The sequence below is a fragment of the Planococcus citri genome, chromosome 5 (assembly GCF_950023065.1).
Source record: "Planococcus citri chromosome 5, ihPlaCitr1.1, whole genome shotgun sequence".
NCBI lineage: Eukaryota > Metazoa > Arthropoda > Insecta > Hemiptera > Pseudococcidae > Planococcus > Planococcus citri.
In genome coordinates this window covers 25,036,732-25,062,082 of record NC_088681.1, presented here as the reverse complement: position 1 = coordinate 25,062,082, position 25,351 = coordinate 25,036,732, and the positions used below count along the sequence as shown (strand labels likewise).

Below are 25,351 nucleotides of genomic sequence, written 5' to 3'. Positions count from 1 at the left end.
TTACCTAATAATTTAAAATGACGAAATGGGTTTCAATTTTTCTAAATCTAAAGCCTCTTAACACATACCTAATGATTTGACCCACATCTGACCTACTTCCCGAGTCCCCTTTCAAAAAAGTTACACAAAGATACCATTTGAATGTTGACCGCTTCGAACGAAGAAAATGTCTCAATTTTTATTATACGAAACTGCCGGTCAAAGCAAACGAAACGGTAAAAACACCTCGTATTCCATTTGTTTTTCACGATCACAGTCGAGTCGGTGCCTTTGATTAGCTCTATTAGATACACAAAAAGGCCGCGTGGGTATGTATAGGGTCACGGTGGATTTTTTCACATTCGAAGTCAGACCCTTGAAACGCGCGAAAAAAAAAAACAGAAACAGAAGAGATTCGTTTAGTTAATTCTTGCGTTCCAAATATATAGGTAAACATATAGCTTCATCAAAAAGGTAAACATTCGGTTAGCTTCCGACCTTTTTCTCATACTCGTATACAAAACGGCACAACCTTTACGATTTTTTCTCTGTGGCACTGACTTCCTCTTTTGCGCACCCATCTAACGGTATATCCATCCACTTGTCGGCGCTCATCTCGTTTTACAACTGGCCGCTCTCTTAATTGCACCCTCGGATACGCTAATGGAAAAAGGAAAAAAAATCATCGGGTCGTCTTTTTTTTTTTTTGCCTTCACTTCGTCATTGCAGCACATATAAGAGAGATATACTTTAGCTAAGGTACTCGATACTGATTACATAGCTAGGTACTTTACTTCGTCAAAGAAGAAAAAAGTCGCGAGTAATTAAAAGCTATACTGTAATATCGTCGAAGCAGAAAAAAATTACCTTTTAATATGCTTTCAGAAGACGAAACTACTCTGGCGTCGAATTACGAGTACATGACACCAGTTTGCCGGTTAATTTGCATTTCATTCGTTTAAGTGAATTTTTGTATTACGTACGTATACGATACGATACGCCCTGTACTGTACAAATGGAGAAAATTTTATAAGCGCAACGACTCCTACACTCAGTCGTGAAATTTGTGTATATAGCTTTGGAAAATTTAGAAACAACACGAATATAGTACGACTCTTTAACTCACTATTACAAGAATACACATACAAAAAACAGTAAATAAATAAACAAAATATACCCGTAACATCGAAGCATTTCCATTTATTACCCGGGTTAATGGTGTTTATCGTGAAAGGTTTTTTACCTCTCGTTTTGACCCCCTTTTCCTCAACGTGCACAGCTCTTCTTATTAACTACCCGATTATACGAGGGTAAAAAAGGTTAATTTTTTTTCTATAATATAAACCAAACACCTCTCGCGAAGTTTCTAACTTTAAAGCTAAAACTATCGCAGGAGCACTAGTTGCTCTGGGTTCGAAATTCGAATACACCATTTTTTTTCACTATACTCCCGCACTTCGGACCCGATCCTTTTCACGTATTTTTATATAGAATGGCTGGTTCTATTCTGTGCTCTTATAGTATAGTATAGCTGAAGCAGTACAGTCTCGATGGAATATTAAAATGGTATACGAGATATGAAAAAGAACAGATTATTAGTTGGGTATTGTGTTTATGTGTAGTGTGAAGATCCGACGTTGAACAAGGTACATTCACGTCGATCGTTTCCCTTTGGGTATTTTTTTCCTTCCTTTTTCAACATTTTAGTCGAATATATATTTATAGGTGTAGGATGGGTTGAAATGTACGAGTAAATAAGGAACCATTTTCACGAATGGTAGTCTCGTATATTTTGTTCGTTTACAACTTCAAAGGTTGCAGTGGAATTCATTTTGTAAATTTTTGAATCATTGTCCCTCGGTTTTTAGGAAAATTTCAGGGCAACCAAGGGCGAAAAATTTCCCTCGTTTGTGAGAAATCACTCATTTAACCTATTTAATCATAACTTGATTTAGAGTAGGTAGGTATTCATTTTTTTTCTCGATTTGAATAAATAATTCGGAAACCCCCGGATGTCGATCACTTCTGCTTAATCGTAACTTCTGATGAGAAAAATACGATATTTTGCTTGTTAAAACAATCATTTATTTTATACAGCAAAAGGAGTGAGACAAGGGTGCATACTCAGTCCAATTCTCTTTAATGCATATGGAGAATGGGTAATGAGAACAGCACTAGAGGATTGGGAAAAAGGGGTCACGATTGGAGGAAAGAAAATATCGAACCTACAGTATGCAGATGACATCACCTTGCTTGTGGAGACAGCAGACGAGCTGAGAGAAATGCTCCAGAAGATTGAAAAAGCCAGCAACTAGGCTGGTCTGAAGGTCAACAAAGGAAAAACAAAAATAATGATAATATTGATAATTCATAGAGAGCGCAAGAACAGACCTGAAATTTTGGAGATAGATCGCATAGAGATAGAATCTGGGAGTCTCAGCTGGAGAAATCAGAAGAAGGTCAGCCATAGCGAAGGCAGTAGTTAGAAAGCTCAATCGGATCTGGAAAAACCGTGGATCTCAAAAGTCACAAAACTCGCTAGTCTTCTCCATCTTCTTGTATGTGTCAGAATACTGGACAATATCGTTACCTTAAAGCTGAATCCATGTATATCCATAAAAAAAAATTGTCTTTTTGCGTCACTGATAAGACTCTGGGATACCCTGAATTGAAAAATTTGCACCAGAGTGCAGTAAAAGTGCACCACAAAAGATGCACAAACCTAACTGATGTTCAATCAGAACTCAACAAACCCTTCCTAGCATATCCAAACCTTATCAGTGATGAGTAAAATCCTATTTTTTTGTATGGACATACAGGGATTCAGCTTCAAGGTAAGGGTATGCAAGGCAGATCAAGACAAAATCAATGCATTTGAAATGTCAACTGCTGCAGGTGCATGCTGAGCAGAGATACAAACCAGAATTTTTAACCTTAACCATAACCGGAATTATGGGTATTCTCTACGGAGCACGTTCTGTAAGATTTTTTGATGAAAAATGGTCAATTTTGAGCGGAGGTTGTGCCAAAACTATTGAACGGATTTTTCTGGGGTTTGATATATTTTGCTCAAAAAACATTCAAAAGCGAGGGTATGTTGAGATATTTTTGATTTAGGACATTTAATGGCTATATAATAGGGAATTGAATGGAGGTATGTACTTTAGATGCTCATATCTCTGTTGGAAAAGCAAAATTAGAAAATATGGCTACATACCCTCAGTTTCATAGATAAAATATCAGTATTGGTGAAAAAAAATTGGAAGAATTTTGAAAATTCACAGAGAAATCCCCGTCTAAAGTTTAGATGGGAGCGGGTTGCTGGACATAAGCATGACTAAATTTGTTCACTCGATTACACACAGTCTTATGAATGAACAATGAAAATGACAAAACAAATCGGATTCATATTTTGACCCGTTGTTGAATTAGAACGCTCTTCGTAGAGTATACCCTTAACTGGAAAATTTTTGGAGGAACAATTTCTATCCCATAACCTGTAACCGAAACCAAAAAAATTGGAACCAGAACCCGAATTTGAAATTTTAATTTCCCTAACTGTTAACCTGTAACCTTTAAAAAATTTCGATTAATTATGGTTAATACATATTACTCAATTATTCATTTTTTTTCAATTTTTTTAGTAAAATCAAAATTTTTTAGTATTTTGTTATGTAGAGAAAAAATGAATTTTTTCATTTTTATTCATATTTTAAACTTTTTCTGGATTTGAAGAGTCCTTGAAGGCAATGACTGGTTATTTATTTTTGAAAAAATGGGCAGTACTTTTTGAAATTTCACAGAAATCGGTTCAAAATGGTTCATCCGCAGGTTTGTTATTGTTACACAGTTGAATAAAGAATACCAAGCAGTGTATAAGTACTATATACACACATTTCAAAAATTATATTTTAAAAAAATAGAAAAAAAATACCTTAACCTTAACCCTTGACCAAAAAAAAAATGACGGTAATTTTTTTGGAACCCATAACCAGGAACCCAAATTTTTGATTTTGGGTTATTAACCTTCAACTATTAACCGGAACCTTTTTCTCACGAACCTTCAGCAACCTTCAACCTTTAACCCAAATTTTGTTTTTGGGTTCGCATCGCCGATGCTGAGAATATCATGGGTCCAGAAAAGAACAAATGCATCATTACTCAAACAACTGGGAGTAAAGGAGAGACTTAGCACAGTCATCAAGAGACTAATATGTATTACGCCGTTTCAGACATATTGTGAGACAGGACAACCCGGAAAAGCTGACAGTCCAAGGCCACATAAATGGCAAGAAGGGAAGGAGAAGATCACCCACCCGATACATGGACTTGATTAAGAAAGCTGCCAAAATGTCGCTGGGAGAATGCACCACAAGGAGGGCTGAAGACAGAGATAGCTGGAGGGAACTGGTCGCCAGTATTTCATAGTCCCAATATCCAGACAGGGGCAAGCGAGAAAGAAGATGAAGAAAACGAGCTTCTCAAAATATAAGCATTTTTTTGGGCGAATTCGACAATTATTTTATTTATACATTATCACGATGATATTCTAGTAGTGATTAGTTGAAAAATCACAATGATACACGTGTATCAAATCATTCATGCAAATGCTTCTTTTTCTTTCGCTTCGTGGAAAATTACAAGAAGAAAATCAGGAAATTAGACTGAAAAACACGATTGCTTTTTTCTAATGGATTCCGAATGATTTTTTTTTCTCGCAAAATAGCTAATGACTAAACTCATTTTTTTCTTCCCCTCATGGTAAAGTTTTTTCTCTCGTGTTGCGTAGGATTTCTTGTTCTTTTGAAAGTTGTTTTTTTCTGTTTTTTGTACCGGGTTATGCGGGGGCCAAGGGTGAATGAAGTACATTTGCAGATGGTTGTAAAATATGTAAGGAGTACGCGGTGGTGGTGCGTGTGCGAAGTATACAGTACCATGGAACGCAACGCAAAGTATAGTGAAAAGAGAAAAGGAAAAAAAAGGAGGAGGAAAAAAAAATAGCGTAGGAAGAAGAAGAGCATAGAGTTCGTAATTAAATATGTTAATGATCGTATCGAATTTCCGTTTAGTTCATCAGACCGTCGGCCGGCCGCATCTTCTCGTCTGGATATGTATGTGTCCGTCCTGCCAGGGTTCGCATATAGTCGTCCTCGTAACGCTACGGTACATTTGGCGGGCCTGTGTATTTGGCCGGAGCCGCCACCGTCGTCATCATCGTCATGTACGAAGAGAGAGAGAGAGAGAGAGAGACAAAAAAAAACAAGATGGTGGCCCGAGTCTTTTGTTTTTGCACCCCGCTATAATATGTACGTACAGTACACTACTACAACCGAAATTGAAAATGAAAAAAAAAGTACTCGCGAGTCTCGATAATAATAAATTTTCGTGTATTAGCTTCCTCAGCAGCGCGATGATGAAAAACAGGCGAACAGTGGTGGCGCTGACGCGGATTCCAAGGGGGGTAAAGGACGCAGGAAATACGACGCGAAATTAGGGGTTGTACGTATCTCTCTCGAAGTGGTCGTGTACCCCGGCCCCGGTCCCATCGCACCCCCATCTATACAGCATCGCGCATTGCTCGCGATGACATGTGACGCTGGCTGATTTACGCGACAACAGCACCGTTGACGTGTGTATTATTTTTTATTTGTATTATTTTGCTGTTTGCTGCATTGCCTTTGCAAACCAGTTCTCTGCTCCCTTCTTCGGGTCTTGGGCTTCGGTGTGCGGTGATGTTTTGTTGGTGGTAATTACGAGATGAGAGAAACGAGTATATATATAAAGAGGGGCACGCCACCGCGGTGAAACAATGTGCGCGGATTTTTTCGCTGCTCGTAAATCTCAACGTAAGCGAATTACCTATCTACCTATGTGGATGTGGGGTTAATTTTTAAGCGCTCGTAAATAAAGATGAGGATTTGTCGGATTGCCTGCTGCCTACCCGGTACCTGGTGGAGTGGTAGTGGTACCTGCGGTGTAATAAATCCGATCCGCCAAAACCCCAGAGCTTGGAAATTACGCTAGGCGTACTTTGCGGTGTGAAGCCGGAGGAAATTTACGTTTGGTGATAGGAGAGTAGACAGGGTAGGGTTTAGGGTGTGAAATTAGCTGTTAGTAGGGCTGATTGATGATGGTAAAGAAAATTTTGATGACCTAGCTCTGTTTAATTGGCAAAAATTACGAATATAAATCGTCAAAATTATGCATGTTCGAAGGAACTGATAAGATTAAAAACATTTTATGTAGGATTGATTTAGTTTTTTGGGGGAGGAGGAGGGGAGAGGAACGTGGAATTGAAGTAATTTATCAGATCATTCAGAGCACTGTTTAAAGCAAAAACAATCAAACTATAACTACGTAAGTAATTTCAAATCACTCTGCAAAGAATTTCAGAATAAAAGTGCTCGAGAACAGCAAAGAAAAAGAATTTAGTCACTTTAGTTCCAGCAATTCTTAAAATTACTCTTAACTGATCATAATGATTTGAACGAAGGTGATCGTTAGTCACAAAAATCAGAAAAAAAAATCAGGTTAGAGAGCATAGAAATAGTAAAAATGTAATAAAACGAGTTTTGGGATTATTGGTCCATAGTGAGGAAAAACTTCAAAAATGACGGAATTGACAAACATGGTTTCATTACACGAATGGGTCACCAAATTATTCATTATTTTCGAGAAAAAATTACCCAGATTTGACTGCGAAAAATAATGTTTTTTTTTTACAATTTTGGCAAAAAAAAAGTTTTTTGCGACAAATATATGCCTTTTCTGAAAATTGTGACCAAATAAAAGGGATTTACCGTAATTTTGGCAAAAAATACAATACTTGGCAAATCTGATGAAAAAAACAATTTTTTGCCAAAACTGACGAAACATTGCTGTTTTGGTACATTTTTTAGTTTTTATAGAAGAGGAGGTATGAATTTTCGCAATTTAGGCAAAAAAGTACAATTTTTTGTTATGTAGTTTTGATAAAAAAAAACCTCATTTTTTGGCATCTATGATAAAATAAAATTTCCCCAAAACAGCAAAAATTCTTAAAAATTTGATAAACTTTTTTTTTGCAATATTGGCAGGCAATATTGATGAAAAAACGAGCTACATATTTCGGCTATTTTCACAAAAAAAATAAAAAATGTATCCTTTTTCGACCTTTTGGCAACTCTGATTTAAAAAGGGCAGGTCTTTTTCGACAATTATGACAAAACATGGTTTTAATACAGTTTTTCCAAAAAAGTATAGGTCTAATTTTCGCAATTGAAACTGAAATAAAAGTAAAATTTTCAGGTTATTTTGATGAAAAACTCATTTTTTGGAAATTTTGATCAAAACAGGAAACTTTGTGAGAATTTTGGTCAAATAGAGTCTATTTTGCAATTTTAGCAAAAAAAAAAACTGAACTTTCGGGCAATTTTGGTGAAAAAAATAGTCTTTTTGACTATTTTGACAAAATCCTTTTTGATCTTTTGGCAATTACTGATTAAAAAAAAAAAATTCTGACAATTTTGGCAAAACAGGGTCTTTTACACAGTTTTTCGCAAAAAAATTAGAATTTTTCGCAAATTTGGACAAAAAAGCGAATGTTTTTGTGATAAAAATAGAAAACTTGAAAATGTTATTAAAAAAAAGTTTTTTCTGAAATTTTGGCAAAAACAGTGGACTTCTAGAAATTTTGGTAACAAAATAGTCTTTTTGACTATTTCGACAAAAAGCTGATCCTTTTTGACCTTTCGGCAATACTGATTTGTAAAAAAAAAAAATGCTAACAATTTTGGCAAAACGGGGTCTTTTACACAGTTTTTCACAAAAAAAGTAGAATTTTTCGCAATTTGGACAAAAAAGCGAGTTTTTCTGTGATAAAAAAAGAAAACTTGAAAATGTTGACCAAAAAAAAGTTTTTTCTGCAAGTTTGGCAAGAAATAAGATTTTTTGTCTATTTTGATGAAAAACATTTTTTTTTTTTTTTTTGCAAAAGATGGGGCTTTTTTACAGTTTTATTCCAGAATGATCAGAAATTATGAAAATCGGATTCATACGGGTTTCAGGACTAATTTTTATCATTTTCACGTCTTTTTAAAGGCATAAATTTTCAAATTTTTGATTTCCAATAATTTGTTAAAAATCGAAAAATCAATTTGGGAACCTCAGATTTCTTCGTAAGTAGAGAACCACTCAATTTAATCAGATTTGACATCGTTCCAATTTGAACGAAACTTAACTTCGAGGAGTAGGTATATCCTTGAACACCCTCCCCCACCGCGATATCTAAAATTTGAGGTGTCGAAGTTCATTTATGATTTCTAGCTAATTTTTGACTCGTATGAAAATTTTCAGCACTGCCTTCTCATCGTTGAAGTCGAAAAAAAAAATGCAATTTATAGATCGTGTTCTCGTCCAAAATGAAAATCATATCAAATCTCGAGATACGACGCGAACGCGTAGGTCCAGGTTTCCTATAATAAACACAATAAATTCCAATTTACACGCAGACAAAGAAGGGAAACCTCCATCGGCAGTTGGACACGATATTCTCGTCATTCAGATTCCAGACATTTTATTATGATGCCTCTACCCGTACATAAAAGAGATAAATGGCTATTAATTTGTTCAAATATATAGATCCATCGAAAATATTATTTACCGATCAAATTTAATGATAGGTTCGCCTTCGGCAACAAAGGTTCGAAACACTCTTCAGTTACGATAGGTATTACTGTGCGAAAAAATGCCGTCTGCGGCAAAAGAGTTGCCACGATTTTTGAAAAAAATTACGTAATCACGAGAAAATCGTAAGATAGATATTCTTGAGAGTTCAAAGTACTCGAATTGGTTGCGGATGATCGAACCGTATACACATAGCCCATAAGTCCTTGGAAGTTGGATAATTTCCGTGTGGGTTTGTAATTCGAACCTTTAGCTATATTTACGAACGCGTAGCAGCAAAGGATTTGCTCGTATTTTTTGTTGTACTTTTTTTTTCTTCTCAAATCACGCTTTTAAAGAGCGGTACCTACGTGGATAGTTAATAGATTTCAATTGGTATTCTGGCGAAAGATTTACGACGATGGTTTGAACTTGTATTAGAAGTGTATTATAAACCGCTTGGCGCGGAATAGGTATAAAAGTTATGATTAGGCTACAATAATACGTCATATTGTTGTATGGTAAGTGGAGAGAGGTTCTCGATTAAAGAGGAATTATTTAAATCTGGCGTTGAGAAATGCTCGCATTTAATAAAAAATCGCTTTTTTACCCGGCAATTACGCCCGTTGTCTGTGAGAAAATATAGCTTTAGGTTATAAATTATGTGGATGTTTCGATTACTTAATAAATATAGCCGAGTATGCGAGTACTTTTATACCATACGATATGTGTATGATCTCTCCCCAAAACACACTGGCCTGGCGTATTATTTTATACCCATTTTTTTCTCCCTCCTCCCCTCTGCTGTAGGTACTCGATATTTAGGTATAGGTACGTGTTGTTTACAACTTAATGTTAAACGTTTAAAAAGCAACAACGAATAATAAAAAGTATAGAAAAAAAACATAAATCCAGCTTCAATCAACGTATCATTATATAATAAATGGCTGCGCGCCCAAGAATCATAGCATTTATCGAAATACCCCGTTAAAGTAGCAGCATATCGAACGAATTCCTTCTTCATCGATGGTTTATAGAGACTCGGCAAAGGGTACACTGAGAAAAATGTATAGTATAAATTACAATAAATTTATAGTAAACGTGCTCCAGTATTGGAATTATAGTCAAAATTACTATAACTATAGTAAATGAAATACTATAATTATAATAAAAAATACTATAATATAGTAAATATTACCATACGTATAGTATTTCATTTACTATAGTTATAGTAATTTTGACTATAATGCCCAAACTGGAGCACGTTTACTATATATTATGATTATTTATACTATTCAAATTTTTCTCAGTGTATGTCGATCTCGATGGAGACGATGCGACCATCAGGCTCGTACTCTATACGAGATAAATTCATTAAATAAATAAACTGGATTCGGTTTTTATCGGTTGTATACCTTTTAGATGGATAGACACGATCAATTTCCTATACACACTGTACTGTATTTTTGGGTGGTAGTTGTGTTTGGAAGAAAAAAAAAAGTTTTAAAATAGTCCAGGTTTTTAGTACATACTACACATACGTAGAAGACTCGCAAGCAGGGCGTGTTAACCCTTCAATTAAATGCCATTATTTTACTACAGATTTTTTTCAAAAAAAAAAAAAAAAAAAGGATAGAAAGGATGGCGGCTGTCGGTTTGGCCTACGGGTTAAAAAGGCTAAATTTTATACGACTATTCGGCTGTAATTATAGCTACTTTTTTTTCGCTATCGGCATCCTTTCGGGAGTTGATAATTGTTTCGGAATTGTGCACAAGGATAGGGATTTTTTTTCTGAGGTCGATTCGAAATACACATATAGAAAGTAATAGGAGGTTTTTCTTTTTTTTCTAGCTCTGTATACGGTACGTTTATGCATTTCAAAGATGGTGTAATTTGATAATAGAGGGAGGTTATGGCGGATTAAGAATGTAAATTGATCTCGTACCGGGATTGGGTTTCGGTAACAGGTAGAAGGTATTATTTTATGGTGAATTTGTACATAAGCTACCGGAGTTTAGCGTACATACGCAGCGGTAAAATGCAACAGATATCGAGTATATTTTATATAAGGTATGACGGTCGAGTTTTTGCCAAGGAGTGGTTCTGGAATGTGAAAAAAATGAAGAAAAAAATCAGACTAAGAGTGAGTGATACGCTTCGAAGGATGTTTGGTGGGTGAGATGGTGAGTTCATTTTGTTCATTTTTGTGGAGCAAGATAACGAGAGTTGAAAATTTCATGGTAAGGTTTTTTTAAGTGATGGAGTTGTTTCGAAATTATTGGATTTGGAGTTTTGCAAAGACATATTATATTATACCATTTCAGAAGTTTCAGACTCACGTGATTTCACTAAAGGAAATTCTGATTTTAAAATTCAGGACTTCCATAAATTAACAGGGTCAAAAACATAATTTACAAATAGAAAATTCAAAATTTCAATAATTTCATTCAAAAGAAAATGTAATAGTCCGGCATATGACAATAGGAGTAATTGCACCCCCCGCCGATCCTCCGGGACAACTTTTTTCTTAAAGGGGAAATCCTAAGGGACATTTTAAAGCAAACTTGCAAAAAAAAAAGTTGGCCTTACTTACAAAATGGTGGCCATTTTGATTGACAGGTCAGCCGAAATCGCAGATTTTGCGTTTTAACATTGGACTTGCACGAACTTTTTCAAACTTTACAAAGGTAGATCGAAAGATCATGCAAAAATTTATCACCTGTCAAAATTTCAAGTGCTAAAGTGCGTTTTTCGATTTTTGGTGAATTTTTGAAAATCGAATTTAGGCCAAAAATGAGAGAAAAAATCAAAAGTTTACCAAATTGACCAAGAAAGCTGAAATTTGGGATATACCCTATTTTCGACATGCCAAATCGATTGGAAACGGTTTCAACCCGTTTTGAGCAGTTCTGGAGCCTCCAGCAGATTTTTGAAACTCGAAATTCCCACAAAATTCTATCAAATTGGAGTTGTAAAGCTAAAATTTATTCTAAAAGCTAATTTCAATACGCTACGAAGTACTGCAGGTGAATTTCAAGTCGTTTTGGATCCTCCAGCGACTTTTTGAAAATTTCTAAAGCCTCCAGCAGATTTTTGAAACTTTAAATTTTCACAACATTTTATCAAATGGAGATGAAAATCTGAAATTTACTCTACACTCCAATTTTAACATCCCTCTGAAGACGACTTCAGGTGGGCACATGTAATTTTAGGGCCTCCAGCGACTTTTTTTGAAAATTACTGGAGCCTCCAGTAGATTTTTGAAACTTTGAATTTTTACAAAATTTCATCAAATGGAGATGGAAATCTGAAATTTACTCTACACTCCAATTTTAACACCCTCTAAAGGCGACTTCAGGTGGGTTCAAGTCATTTTAGGGCATCCAGCGACTTTTTTGAAAATTACTGGAGCCTCCAGTAGATGTTTGAAACTTGAAATTTCCCCAACAATAATTTATCAAATGGAGTTGGCAAGCTGAAATTTACTTCGCAGACTACATGGTGTTTTCAAATGGTTTTAAAGCTTCCAGCTACTTTTAGGAAATCTTAATTTTCCAAAAAAACGTCATACAACCTTTCAAAAAGTTGCTGGAGGCTCCAAAACGACTTGAAATTCACCAGCAGTCAACTTCGCAGCGTATTGAAATTAGTTTGCAGAATGAATTTCGACTCTCCATCTTAGTTTGATGATATTTAGGGGAAATTTCACGTTTCAAAATTCTACTGGAGGCTCCAGTAATTTTCAAAGAAGTCGTTGGATGCTTTAAAATGACTTGAAATCCACCAGAAGTCGTTTTCAGAGGTGTTAAAATTGGAGTGTAGAGACTTCAGCTTTCCATCTCCATTTGATAAAATTTTGTGAAAATTTAAAGTTTCAAAAATCTGCTGGAGGCTTTAGGAATTTTCAAAAAGTCGCTGGAGGACCCAAAACGACTTGGAATTCACCTGCAGTACTTTGTAGCGTATTGAAATTAGCTTTTAGAATAAATTTTAGCCTTACAACTCCAATTTGATGGAATTTTGTGGGAATTTCGAGTTTCAAAAATCTGCTGGAGGCTCCAGAACTGTTCAAAACGGGTTGAAACCGTTTCCAATCGATTTCGCATGTCGAAAATAGAGTATATCCCAAATTTCAGCTTTCTTGGTCAATTTGGTAAAATTTTGATTTTTTCCCTTATTTTTGGCCTAAATTCGATTTTCAAAAATTCACCAAAAATCGAAAAACGCACTTTAGCACTTGAAATTTTGACAGGTGATAAATTTTTGCATGATCTTTCGATCTACCTTTGTAAAGTTTGAAAAAGTTCGTGCAAGTCCTATGTTAAAACGCAAAATCTGCGATTTCGGCTGACCTGTCAATCAAAATGGCCACCATTTTGTAAGTAAGGCCAACTTTTTTTTGGCAAGTTTGCTTTAAAATGTTCCTTAGGATGTCCCCTTTAAGAAAAAAGTTGTCCCGGAGGATCGGCGGTGGGGGGGGGGTGCAATTACTCCTATTGTCATATGTCGGACTATCAAAAATCAGTATAAATTATGATGTTTGCAAATTGAATGAAAAAATATACCAACTCGCGATAATGTTTCTTCTTTCTTTGCAAAAATAGGGGAAAATCTCAACTGGAACATTTTTTGAATCGGACAAGGAGGAGTCGAAAAAGAACTCCAAAATATACCTTCCACCTACCTAAATTTCAGGAGCTGAAATTCATTTTTCGATTTTTGGCGAATTTTCAAAAATTTTAAATTTGGGCAAACATGAGAAAAAAATCAAAATTTTAGCAATTTGACCTAGAAAGTTAAAATTTTGTTTACTTATACCCGATTTTCGACCTCCCGAGTCGATTGGCGACAGTTCCAAACCGTTCTACAGTCTCTAGCAGATTTTAGGTTTCTTCAGTTTTCGAAATAGAGTAAAATGAAATTCACATCTCCAAAATTTTCTACAGTGATTAATTTTGAAAAAAAATTGTCGTTCGCGAACGTGCCAACAAAAAAAAATCTGGAATTTGGTTTGTACCCTATTATCTAATTCCCGAATCGATTGATGATACCTAATACTTACACAAAAGTAATTAACAAAATCAAATTTTTCACATGAAAATTTTCAAAAAAAATTGAAATTGGAAGAAAATATTTTGTATTAGATTTTTTCAAACTTGGTCAGATCTATTCGTTTCCCCTTGAGATTAATCCCATTTTTAAATTTGATATAAATATTGCGAAACAGTCTATTTTTCTGTTCAGAACTGCTCACAAACAAGGTGGAATTACCCGTTGGAAATAACATACTAACCTGTTTCCGTGAAAATTCACTTAAAAATGCCCCAAAAGCTCCAAATTTTCTCCACAAAAAATTAGCCCCACGTTAGATTTTCACCAACATTTATACCATAACTCATAAAACCAGCTCTGCCGACGTTGCTGCTGCTGAGCCACGGCGGCGACCACGACCAATAATTCATTCTCATCTCCGTAGAAGTGCGTGAAAAACGCTTAAGAAAGGGGAAAAAAGTAAAAAAAAACCTCACCGAAGAATGCACCAGGTTCGGCATGAATACACCTGATGCAGCAGTCGAGCAACACCAACACACCTGACTTCCTGCCTTTCGAATACGTGACGGCCAATCGACCGTCTATCATGATTCTCTTCCCTTACGCATCTATTCTCGGATTATCATACTTTTCTCGTACCTATCTTTTTCTTTTTTCTGTCTCTTTCTCTCCGCATCTACGAGAATTAACGGCTTTAAAAATCCGTATAATAAATAAAAATTTCACGTGTAGGTACAATACCGAGTCGAGTCGAGTCCGATAATTTATACTTGGAAAAAAACCTCGAGAGCGGAGGTGAAAAGAAAACCTCGCATTTTTTACCTTGTTACTGCTCCAGAAACATGGTGCCCAAGCAAGCTTGTGAGACTACGACGACGACCACGTAAATAGTTTATTTATCCTCTTATTTGTCGCCTTGTTTACAAACACGCGTTATAAATAAGCTTAAAAACCACATGTAGAAAGTTATCCATCCGATCCATCGTATCGTCCAAGTACTTTATAAGATGCAAGATCCACATAAATGTAATGTAACAACAATAAAATTATCCGACAAATACATACAACACTACTACGACGACGACTACGAAGACAAGCACAATAAAAAAAAAATCCTTCTCCAAAATCCAACAACTCTGGGCGCTAAGCTCGTATAGGAGCAAACGGTCTACAAATGATAAGGTACATAAACATCACATCGCGTACATAAAAAAGCAATAAAAATAATCCAAATAACGAGGAATTTTTTTTTATCCTCTTCTAATTCACCTTTCGAGAGAGGCGCATGTTTACTCAACGGCTCAATAAACTCGAACGAGTCGCGAAGCATACACAAGCAATGTGTCCACAATTGGTATAGCTTTTGCATGGCCTATAAGCTAAGCTCTGGGTTCCCTTTGCTACAAACCCCATCATCTTCCTATTTCCACAAGACATTCGCCTTAAATTTATAAACTTTTTGTATTCGATCGAGTAACACACCAGGCAAGCGACGACGTAGAATTTACCAAGTCAGACCTACCAACTGTTCATTTGTTTGTGTATTTCCATCACGAAAACCTATTTTATTTAATTTTTCCTCCCTTTGTCGAAACATTTTCCTAACACGTCGCATCGACCAAAAAAAACCCTTTCGCTGTGGCAGGCAACCATCGCGTCATGGCGACGGATGATACTTTCTGTTTGGTGTGTAAGGCATGCGGAAAAGGGCAGAACGAACCAACGAGCAAAAAAAAAACTCAGATGCACGTTTTTATCTTCTTGTTTTCCACAGACGTAGCTTTTTTTTCAGCTCGTGCACTATTTTCCTTTTACAACTACTCTAATTCACTTTATATACGCGATTATTTCGAATGCAACGCGACAACTCGCAATAAAAAATCATGCTCTTATTAGATTTGCACATTTCCCAATATTCGTCTTTCTTTATTATACTTCGCTTTTTTTTGCTCGCTCGCAGCACCATCAGTAACAGAAACATCGACCGTATGTATGAGGGTCTGTCTCTGTATGTAGATTGTAGACGTACGAGGACGTATATTTTTTTGATGATGTTCTTCCCAAAACAAATCTATATAATACGGTGCTGTTGGGAATTTTTATTCTTTTTTTTTTTAGGTCCATTTTTTCCAGCAACCGTGTAGCGTATGAAAATGATGTCTTCAGTCGTGGCAATATTCAACAAATTTCGTTTTTTTTTTTTTATGGCAGAATTGAAGTCTGATTCGATGCTTCGAAGTTCAATTTAGTGATTCGCTGAATAATACTTCTTATCGTGGCAGCTTATCTTATGAAGACAGGGAACCTCACGACGTGTCTACCTTCAACTTGAACAGGAATTGTACTCAAATTTTTCTCAAAAAAGTAACTTTAGTACCCAAAAAAGCTGGAAAAAGTAACCAAAAAAATTTTAATGTAAAAAAAAAGTGGCAACCAAAAAACTTCAATGCATACAAAACATTACATTTTATTTTAGATTTCAAAAAATAAAAAAAACGTAACGACAAATTTTGATAGCAGTTTTTTCAGAAAACACAGAAAAAACATCAAAAATTCGAATAAAAAGCATTTAAAAAAAAAAAAAACTAGCGAAAGCTCAAAACAGATAATTATCAACATTTCGAAAGTAAACTACTCCATTAAAACTGTCAAAAATTGACACGATTCAAAAAACAGGAAGCAGAGCAAAGATCAAGATCTGGAGAGAAAAAAAATAGTTAAAATGAATGTTGAAAATCCTCTTTGTGATCTTCTTTTAATAAATCAAAATCATAAATCCCCAAGAATAAACCTCAAGAGCGAAATTCAAAATGAACCAAAAAAACACGAGTTTTGTCGAAATTTAAAAAGTTGAAAAAAATTACGAGGATTCCAGAATAAAAATTCGATTAGAAGTAGAAAAACTCCACCGAAAAAATTAAGGTAAAAAGCACTAAAATTCAAGAAAAAACATCGCAAGAATTGAAAAAAAACTCACGAAATTAAACGATAAAATTGCGAAAACTTCACAAAAGTTTAAACACAAAAGAAAACATGAAAATTTGGGGAAAATCGTCGAAAAATTGGAAAATAAAATCTATGAGAATTTAAAAGAATAAAACTTGGAAAAAAATCAAGAAATCCTCAAAAAAATTAAAGAGCTCTATTCCAAAGTGGCTTAAGTCATTTTTTAAAAAATGCACGTTTTACGGAGATTTTTACTTCAAAAGTGAGTTAAGTCATCGATTTTTCAAAGTGATTTTTTCAACAAGCAATTGTTCTATGTCTAAAGAAAAGAAATGTGCACCGACCTTTCGAAACAGAACAAATTTCAGCAACAAAAATTTTAAACGCATTTTTTGGTGAAAAAAAATGACTTAACCCACTTTGAAATAGAGCTCTTCAATTCTAAATACATAAAACCATCAAGTCTCAAAGTCCAAAAAAACTCTCAAAACCTCAAAAAAAATCTGTAAACAGAGGAATTCCACAAAAATTTAAGCAGAAAAAATACTAAAATTTGAGGCTAAATTAGGAGAAAATTTCATTAAAAATCGAGAAAATTCAAGAAAAAAGGTTTTGTTGAAATTAAGAACAAAAACTTAAGCAAAAAAAAAAAATCAAAGTCATCAAATCTTGACGAAGCTTCTCTCCCTCCTCAAAAAAAATATCAAAATTTAAAGGAAATCATGATTTTTGGAAGAAGAAAAATCACAATTCTACCAAAATGTAAGCAAAAAAATCACTTGTTTTTTAAAGCATAAAACTTCGCCAAAATTGGAAACCAGAAAAAAAATGGACATTCCGAGAAAATCACCAAAAAACTTGAAAAAAGAAAACTTGCGAAAATTCAAAAAAATCATACCCGTCAGAATAGGGAAAAATCTACAAAAATTCAAAACAAAACTCACCAAATCGGCGAAGAAAAAAATTCACAAAATTCATTTTAGAAAAAACCATCGAACCGAAATAAGGAGAAATCTCGACTATTTGAGCAATAAAATCACACAAGCTCGAGGGAAAATTTTTATGAAAAAAATCACGAGAATTCAAGATGATAAAATTCGGCGAAAGTAAAATTCAGATCAGGGGGGGGGGGGTGCTTAGAAGCTTGAAAAGTACATACAACTATTCGAGTAAATTTCAAAAATTTCTATCTGAACGAAAAGTTTTGATTTTTAGAATGTTTTTTGTTTTAGAGAATCTTAAAATTCTCGAGCAATTTACAAAAACTTTTAGGTTTTTAGTCGATGAAGATGATACGAGTCACAGAAAATTATGTTCCTGAAACGAAAAGATATTTTCAATAATCCCCACATTATTTTCTTGTTATCAAAGATTTTTTGTCCGAATTTTAAATACTAATTCATATTTTTCTTCATCAATCAATGAGTCACCTCGAATCGTCAGTCAATCCGGCAATAATCAAAACCTCCTTCCTTCGCTTGTGATACACCTGGCAAAAAAACAATTTCAGCGAAAAATTCTCCAAAACCATTCAACAATCGGCAATTAGCCAATTCCAAGTACATAATTTAGCCAATCTTCGATTATTTCTTCCAATACTACGTCGATTCGATTGAAATCGAAACCACTCTGTACGTTCTAGGAAATTGACAATCGCGACACCGCATTCCTCTGTACATCACTCTCGATCTGGCATCTTGCTTGAGTCGGCAGCAGCATAGGTCGCGGTCGCGTAAACCGATCTACATTGTAAAACCACAACATTCAAACCTCTCATATCCGATCAAGCCTAACACACTGAACCAGCTATCGTATCAGTTCTTCTGCCATGATTTCTACGAGTATACTGGCATCTAGGAATGAAAAAAACATAACCGGAGAAGCCCTCCATCGCACACAACCAAGAATAATTACAACCGAAAAGCAATTATCTCGAAGAAAAAGCACTCGTAGAGCGTAAAATACACTCCGGCAGCAGCGGTGTTTGTGCTTCTGCTTGTAGTGTAGTATCTGTGTAGTACACATAGTACGTATATAAACCTAGACCTACGTATATTAAAAACAATAGAAGCCATATTGTTCCGCATCGAAGGCATCGATAACCGACAATTATTTCGGCTACGTAATTACGTAAATTTTTTAATACGCGCTTATACGCTCTATACACGGGCACTGTTGTCGGTTATAATAACCTAAACGAGCGAGAAAATTAGACTTGAGACGACGACTCGAAAAATGAAACACAAAAAAAAACACACGCATTAATACGTATACGTACAAAAATTATACTAAAAACGAGCCTTTTAAAAAACGTTATGCAGCTCGAATAATATAGTTACTCTTTCGTATGCTGGAAAATCGACTCTATCGTACGTATTAAGTACACCTGCACGACGACCTAGTCGATTCACAATGTAGTTAAAAGTCGCCGCCTGCGCTATTCCTACTATACATAGTACAAGGTACATCTACTCTACATATAGCAAGATCACCAAAAATAATGAATTCCATTTCCAGTATCGTCTCTGCTCTGCTACACTATGCTTGGTATTTACCTTACCTACGTATACTTAACGTGCAGTAGCCATAGCCATTCTAGGTGTAACGAGTCGAATACACGTAACTACTCGTATACGAGTACATTGCTTCTTCTATAAGTACACGAGGTATGCATTTACGAGATAGTACCTCCACCTCAACCCTTCATCGTCTCACACATCGCATAATTTCCAACAAACTGAACTTCAAAAAGGGTATTTTTCTTCATTAGTAACGGTGCATGTAGGACTTACATATATGTATACGATTTTTTTTCCACGTTAAATAGACCCCAACTCCAGACGTTTTGGAGACACGTGTATTCTTCAAGGCTCGTTTACATCGTCGAGATAAAACAGAAACATTGAATTTATCAAAGTGCTTAGATGCGATGGGTCTTCAGCTTCACTTCGATGATATTACGCGATATAGTCGGCGTTTGAAATAAACCATCGTCTTTCTTGTGAAATAATTTTTTTCACGACAGCTGAAAATGATAGAAAAGTTTTTCTTCGGAAAGAGGCCCGAAGGGTTTAATCTTCCAACAAAGTAATCATTTATTTTTATCCGTTTCAAATTAAGAAATTCTACGAAACTGTTACGAAAATCAATACGGTATTCGGGCTTCGAGAAGACGAATTTTTATATAACTCCAAAGTTTCATCAGAATTTAAGCAAGAGGAATTCGAATGATGAGCTGTCCTGAGCCATGGACCAGTTTTTGTTTTTTTGAGAGTATTTTAAAGATTCTTATATGTCTGCATTTGCCCTCATACAAAAAAAACAGAATCAATCAAAGTGAAATTAATCATAGTTTCTTGTTAAAAAATATATCAAAATTTAACCAGAAAATCTGCAGATGAAATACACGAGTAGATACCAGTATGGAACATCAAAATGAGAAATTGTCAATTTTTCACTTCTCATATGAAAAGTTGCTGTTCACAATAGCATGTTCAAATCCAAACTCAAATTCTTGAAAATTGAAAAAAAAATCAAAAATAACAACTGTAGCATTTTGAGCAGAGCAATTTTCAGACTCGAATTTGGTTCTCTGGCATTTTGCATTATTCACTCCATTTTTCACTACATTTCTAACTAGCTTCGCACTTGAAGAAAATTGTCACCAAAAATAACTTCAACCAATTTCGAGCAGTAATTTTTCATATTAGGGATAGACGTTCGGATGTGTTTTCACCAATTTTTCGAATTGTGCTCACAGATTTCACGTGACTAAAGTTTGTAAGAAATTTCAGTTATTTTCTGAAAAAATCACCAAATTGGAAATTTTTTAAAAAATTGTCCATGGTGTTCAAAAATTGATATATTTTTTTCAACTTTCACGAGATGTCTGGAAGCCTTAGTAGCTGTATATGGCACCCATAAAATAAAATAAATAAATAAATAAAAAAAGGCCAAAAAATTTACTCTTTTCCATTTTTCATTCATTTGCTTCTCCTGTAATTTTTTGAAATTTCTTCTTATGTAGTGTGGAATTGAAATAAAAAAATTCAGAAAAGTCAAAACACTTTCCCTCCTATCTCAAAAATCAGAATCTTTGAAAAAATATATTTTCTCTTCATATTTATCAATTAAGTTTTAAAATTTTTCATTTATTATCTCCTTCCGCTCCTTCTTTTGAGTTTTTGACATTTTTTTTATTATGTGGTAAGAAATTTAGAGAAAAAATTTGAAAAAATTTCGACGCTCTCTCTCCCTTTACCCCCCCCCCCAAACACACAAACTCGTTTTTGGATCTTACATTTCAGACACCTTTCGAGATATTTTTGAAGAAAACAAATTGTTTTTTAATGTACTCGTATTATGAATATTATCTGATGATTTTTTCAACTTGGCAACTTCCTCTGTTTCTGTTTTTGCTCAAATTTCTGACCAAAATTGCAGCCTGAAAAGCTGGGCTGCTCTTTTCAATTTTTTCAATCAAAAAATTTTGAAATACTTACCTATTTCATTTTATAAAATTTTGTGTAGAATTAAAAAGAAAAATTTGATAGGAATTTTGATATTTTACTCTCCTTGAGGAATTAAAATATTTGAATGAATGATGTTTTTCCAAGAAGTATTGATTTTGAAATTTGGGATGTTAATTTTGGTAACCAAAAAAGTACGAAAAAGTAACCAAAGAGGTAACATAATGCGAACAAAACAACATTATAGATTGAAATGTTATGGTTTTAACGTAAGTTGAACTATTTTGAAACTTTTTGATACAAAAGAGAGATTTTTGGGCAATTTTTGGCATCAAAATAAAACTTTCCTACAATTTGTGGTAAGTAAATAAGCCAATTTTTGACAAAAACGCGAGACTTTTGGAAAACTTTTGAAAAAAGTGAGACGTTTGGAATTTTTTTTAAAAAAAGGGCAATCTTCAACAATTTTGTTAAAAAGCAAGCCTTTGACAATATTACCAAAAATTACAGAAGAACTTTTGGGGAATTATTAGCGAAAAATTGATACCTGCTGGCAATTTGTGGAAAAAAAGTGAGGGTTTGAATTATTTTTTCAAGTGAAATTTTTTTTTATTCTAAAAACAAAAATCAGCAATTTTGTTCAAAATGTGAGGCTTTTTTTGCATTTCAATTTTCATCAGTGAAAGAACTGCTAAGAAATTTCTAATCTTGGGTAAAAAAGACTTGCTAAAAACTAAAAAGTTGTCTTTGACAATTTTACCAAAAATCACAGAAGAACTTTTGGGAAATAATTAGCGAAAAATTGATACCTGCTGGCAATTTGTGGAAAAAAAGTGAGGGTTTGAATTATTTTTTTCGAGTGAAATTTTTTTATTCTAAAAACAAAAATCAGCAATTTTGTTCAAAATGTGAGGCTTTTTTTGCATTTCAATTTTCATCAGTGAAAGAACTGCTGAGAAATTTCTAATCTTGGGTAACAAAAGACTAGCTAAAAACTAAAAAGTTGTCATTTTTGGCAAAAAGCAAGATTTTTAAACAACTTTTAAAAAACTGTAACTTTTTGATTTTTTTTCAAAAACTAAGAATTTTTGATAATGTTTGGCATGAAGCAACACTGAAAATTTTAGCAAAAAGCGGGACTTTCTCGCAATTATTTACAAAAAAATAATACCTCTTCGCGATCTTATCGAAAATAAGAGATTTTTTCAATTTTTCGGTTAAATAGCGACAATTTTTGGCATTTTTCAGCAAAAAACGAGACTATTTGGCAATTTTAATAACAGAGACAGACCCATTTTTTTCAAAATCATAATACAACAGTGATTCGACCTCATCTTCCATCTTTCCATTCGAAGAATATCGTTAGTAAAAAAAATTTAATCAACATGGAAATAACTGATGAATAAAAACAGCCTCAACTAGGATTATAACGAGCATGTTTTATATGCGTTCAAATTGTCTTATCAAAATGACGTGAAATTCCATGAATTTACAATTATCAGGTGAAATTAGGATATAAATACGTTAAACCAATTAATTACGGACAAATTAATGATGATAGATAATGCGTTGAAAAAATAATAATTTCAATGCCGTGAGATCATCGTATACAAATGTACCTATATCATTTAGTCAAAGTGATACAATTCATCGACTCGAATAATATTCGAAATATTTCCCTCCTCCTTCATCCTTCAAACTAAAATTATGTAATCAGATCATTATTCTAGAAAAAAAAAAGGTTTTACATTTGATTTACAATTTACCTACCTACATACATTAGTATTTGAACATTTTGAGCATCAAAACCATGTAAAGATTCATAATAATTCATCAAATCAATCAATCTTTTCTTTCTCTCCAAAAAAAAACCACACACACCAAAAAAACTGCACCATTTGTTCTCGAATTTCGACCATTAGTACAAATTCCACTCAACATAGCTTATTAAATCTCATCATAGCAAATTAAATTACCATCACCAAAATTCTGCCTCTGTTGGCTCTATTTTAACAAAATCATAACTAGATACACACTTCGATTAAAATAAACAAACCGAATCGAACCAAAAAAACTCTAGTAAAAAACTCGGAAACCGAATTCGAATCGAAATTTAAAATTGTGCCTATACAACCCTATTCCTGTTGTATTTTCTTTCAGAGCAAAAAAAAAAAAAAAAGAGAAAGTGAAACTTCGTTACGAAAGCAAAATAAAATAAAAATAAAAAAAAACCTACCCGAATACATACAAAAAAATCTACGAGTTTGAAAACGAATGGTTGAGCAGAGTGAGTAAGTTGAGAAAAAAAAAGATAGAGAAAAAACCTCGATAAAAATAAAATGAAACAACATACAAACATTTGATAAAAAGGAAGGAACCCATCAGAATAAGATGTAATAATACCATCGTCGTAGTCGTCGTCGTCGATCTTATACATACTTTTTTAACACATTTATAAGGGTAAAAAAAAAACTTTATATAAATGCGTCCTTTAGAATTTACCGATCTTGGTCCTTTTTTTTGCTGCATTAAAAAACCTCAATGGATCCATCGAGTTATAAAATACTTTCAAAGTCGACGAAGCAACAATTAGAATTCCTTTGGTGTTGTCCGAAATGGTAATCGATTCACTTTTCAAGGCAAATACTTAATTCCGACCAAAAAAAAAAAATCGTAAAATCACTCCATAACCTTATTCAGTTCGGGTTTATTGCTTTTAAAGGAAGCAGACAGGACAGAAAGCACATTACCCTAGCCCCTAGATTTCAATGTGTATACAAAATCATCGCCATTGCCGCTATTTATATTATACACGTAGGTTTGTGTAATGTCATCTTTTACCTACTGGGTCACACAATGGCACAATCAAACGGCCATTTGGCCCATGATTAATAACCATAGTATACCGAACAGGAGTGATTTTTGGGTACCCCTGTGAAACCAGCCCCGACGACCCGGTGTATCTTTTATTCACAATACACGGACAGTACCATTATTCGCGCACAATTAGCGTCATTTTTCTACACCACCAAAATAGCTCGATCGGGTAGAATAATAATTTTGCTTACGAATGATTAAGGCCAGCGAACCGAAGCAATTTCCATGTAAATCACATCATTACTAAGAGCTATAAGACCTGCAACCAGTCAGCGGAGGGGGCAGACGAACAGATTATCCGATTTCGCGCGAATTACCACATCGAAGATAGCTTGAAAAAAAAACGCTAATCTGAGAATAATTAACTTTGACAATGAAGTCATCATCGGAATCAAACCTCTGTGTAACGGGAATACGACCAATACGAAGCAGAAAAGCTAACAATGACCATAATTTTCCGACTGAGACATTTAACAATCGAAATCAACACGACGATATTCGCGACGCTAATAATTTCGCCATTTTGGATTTTCGATTCATTACTACGTAGAAAATTGAGCACGGACGTGGATATAATTTTGGAAAAATAATCGCATTTCGTTTACCTGAATAATCATCGAATAATTGTACTCCGAATATCAAACTATGGTTAATGTATCCAAAACAATCCACAAGTAAAATGGCAGGTAAATTGTTTCCAAATCGAAGAATCAGGATCAAAACTCAAAAAATAAAACACAAAACACTTCGAAACACTCGGGTCGTATAAAAACCTCGGATAAACACAAATAATTCGCGATCAAAAACTTACAAATTGGTATAACCGAATGCAAAAAAAGAAAATACCGCGAAAAAATAATCAACGGTTGTTTAACACGTTAACAATACGCGAAAATGGTGAAAATGACGAATAAAACAATAAGAAAAAAATTAGTTTACGACTAGAATCAATTTAAAAGGTTATAAAACGAAACAAAAATAACGCTTTGCGAATTAAAAAAAGCCGAAAATTCGAACTCGACGCGAAATAATAATCGCAAAATAATGAAACAAACGACCGCAAACCGTCGTAACTGCCACCAAAACTAGTAAACAAACAGTACGAAACGCGTCCAGTATGCGAATCGTGTGTGCCGGTAACCGAGTTCGTGCGTTTTCGGTACCGTTCGGGCTAAAGCTCGTTCGTTGCCTTCATCGTCGTCGGATGTTTAATCTCATCACGGGGGCATTCGAAAAACAAACTGATCTACTAAAATGGCTTCCTACTTTTTAAATTGAGAGAGCAGGTTAGTGGCTGAATCTGCTGCCTCGATCTTTGATTAATTTTCGCAACAGATTGCTCGCGTATTTTATTTTTATTTTATTTTTTTTTTACCTTCTGTGT

General features: G+C 34.4%; 1 protein-coding gene across 12 annotated transcripts in view; it reads right to left on the bottom strand.

The window, feature by feature from the left end:
* Eph (Eph receptor tyrosine kinase) overlaps window positions 1-25,072 on the bottom strand; it is a 395,699-nt gene extending 370,627 nt beyond the window's left edge. For 7 of the 12 annotated variants that reach the window (XM_065365328.1, XM_065365331.1, XM_065365334.1 and 4 more), the window contains exon 1: window positions 24,573-25,071. The gene's annotated coding sequence lies outside the window, so the exon portion shown is untranslated. Of the gene's footprint in view, window positions 1-24,572 lie in introns of all 12 variants that reach the window. The other 5 variants (XM_065365324.1, XM_065365329.1, XM_065365327.1 and 2 more) reach the window with 1 other exon arrangement.
* Between the last annotated feature and the right edge of the window lie 279 nt (window positions 25,073-25,351).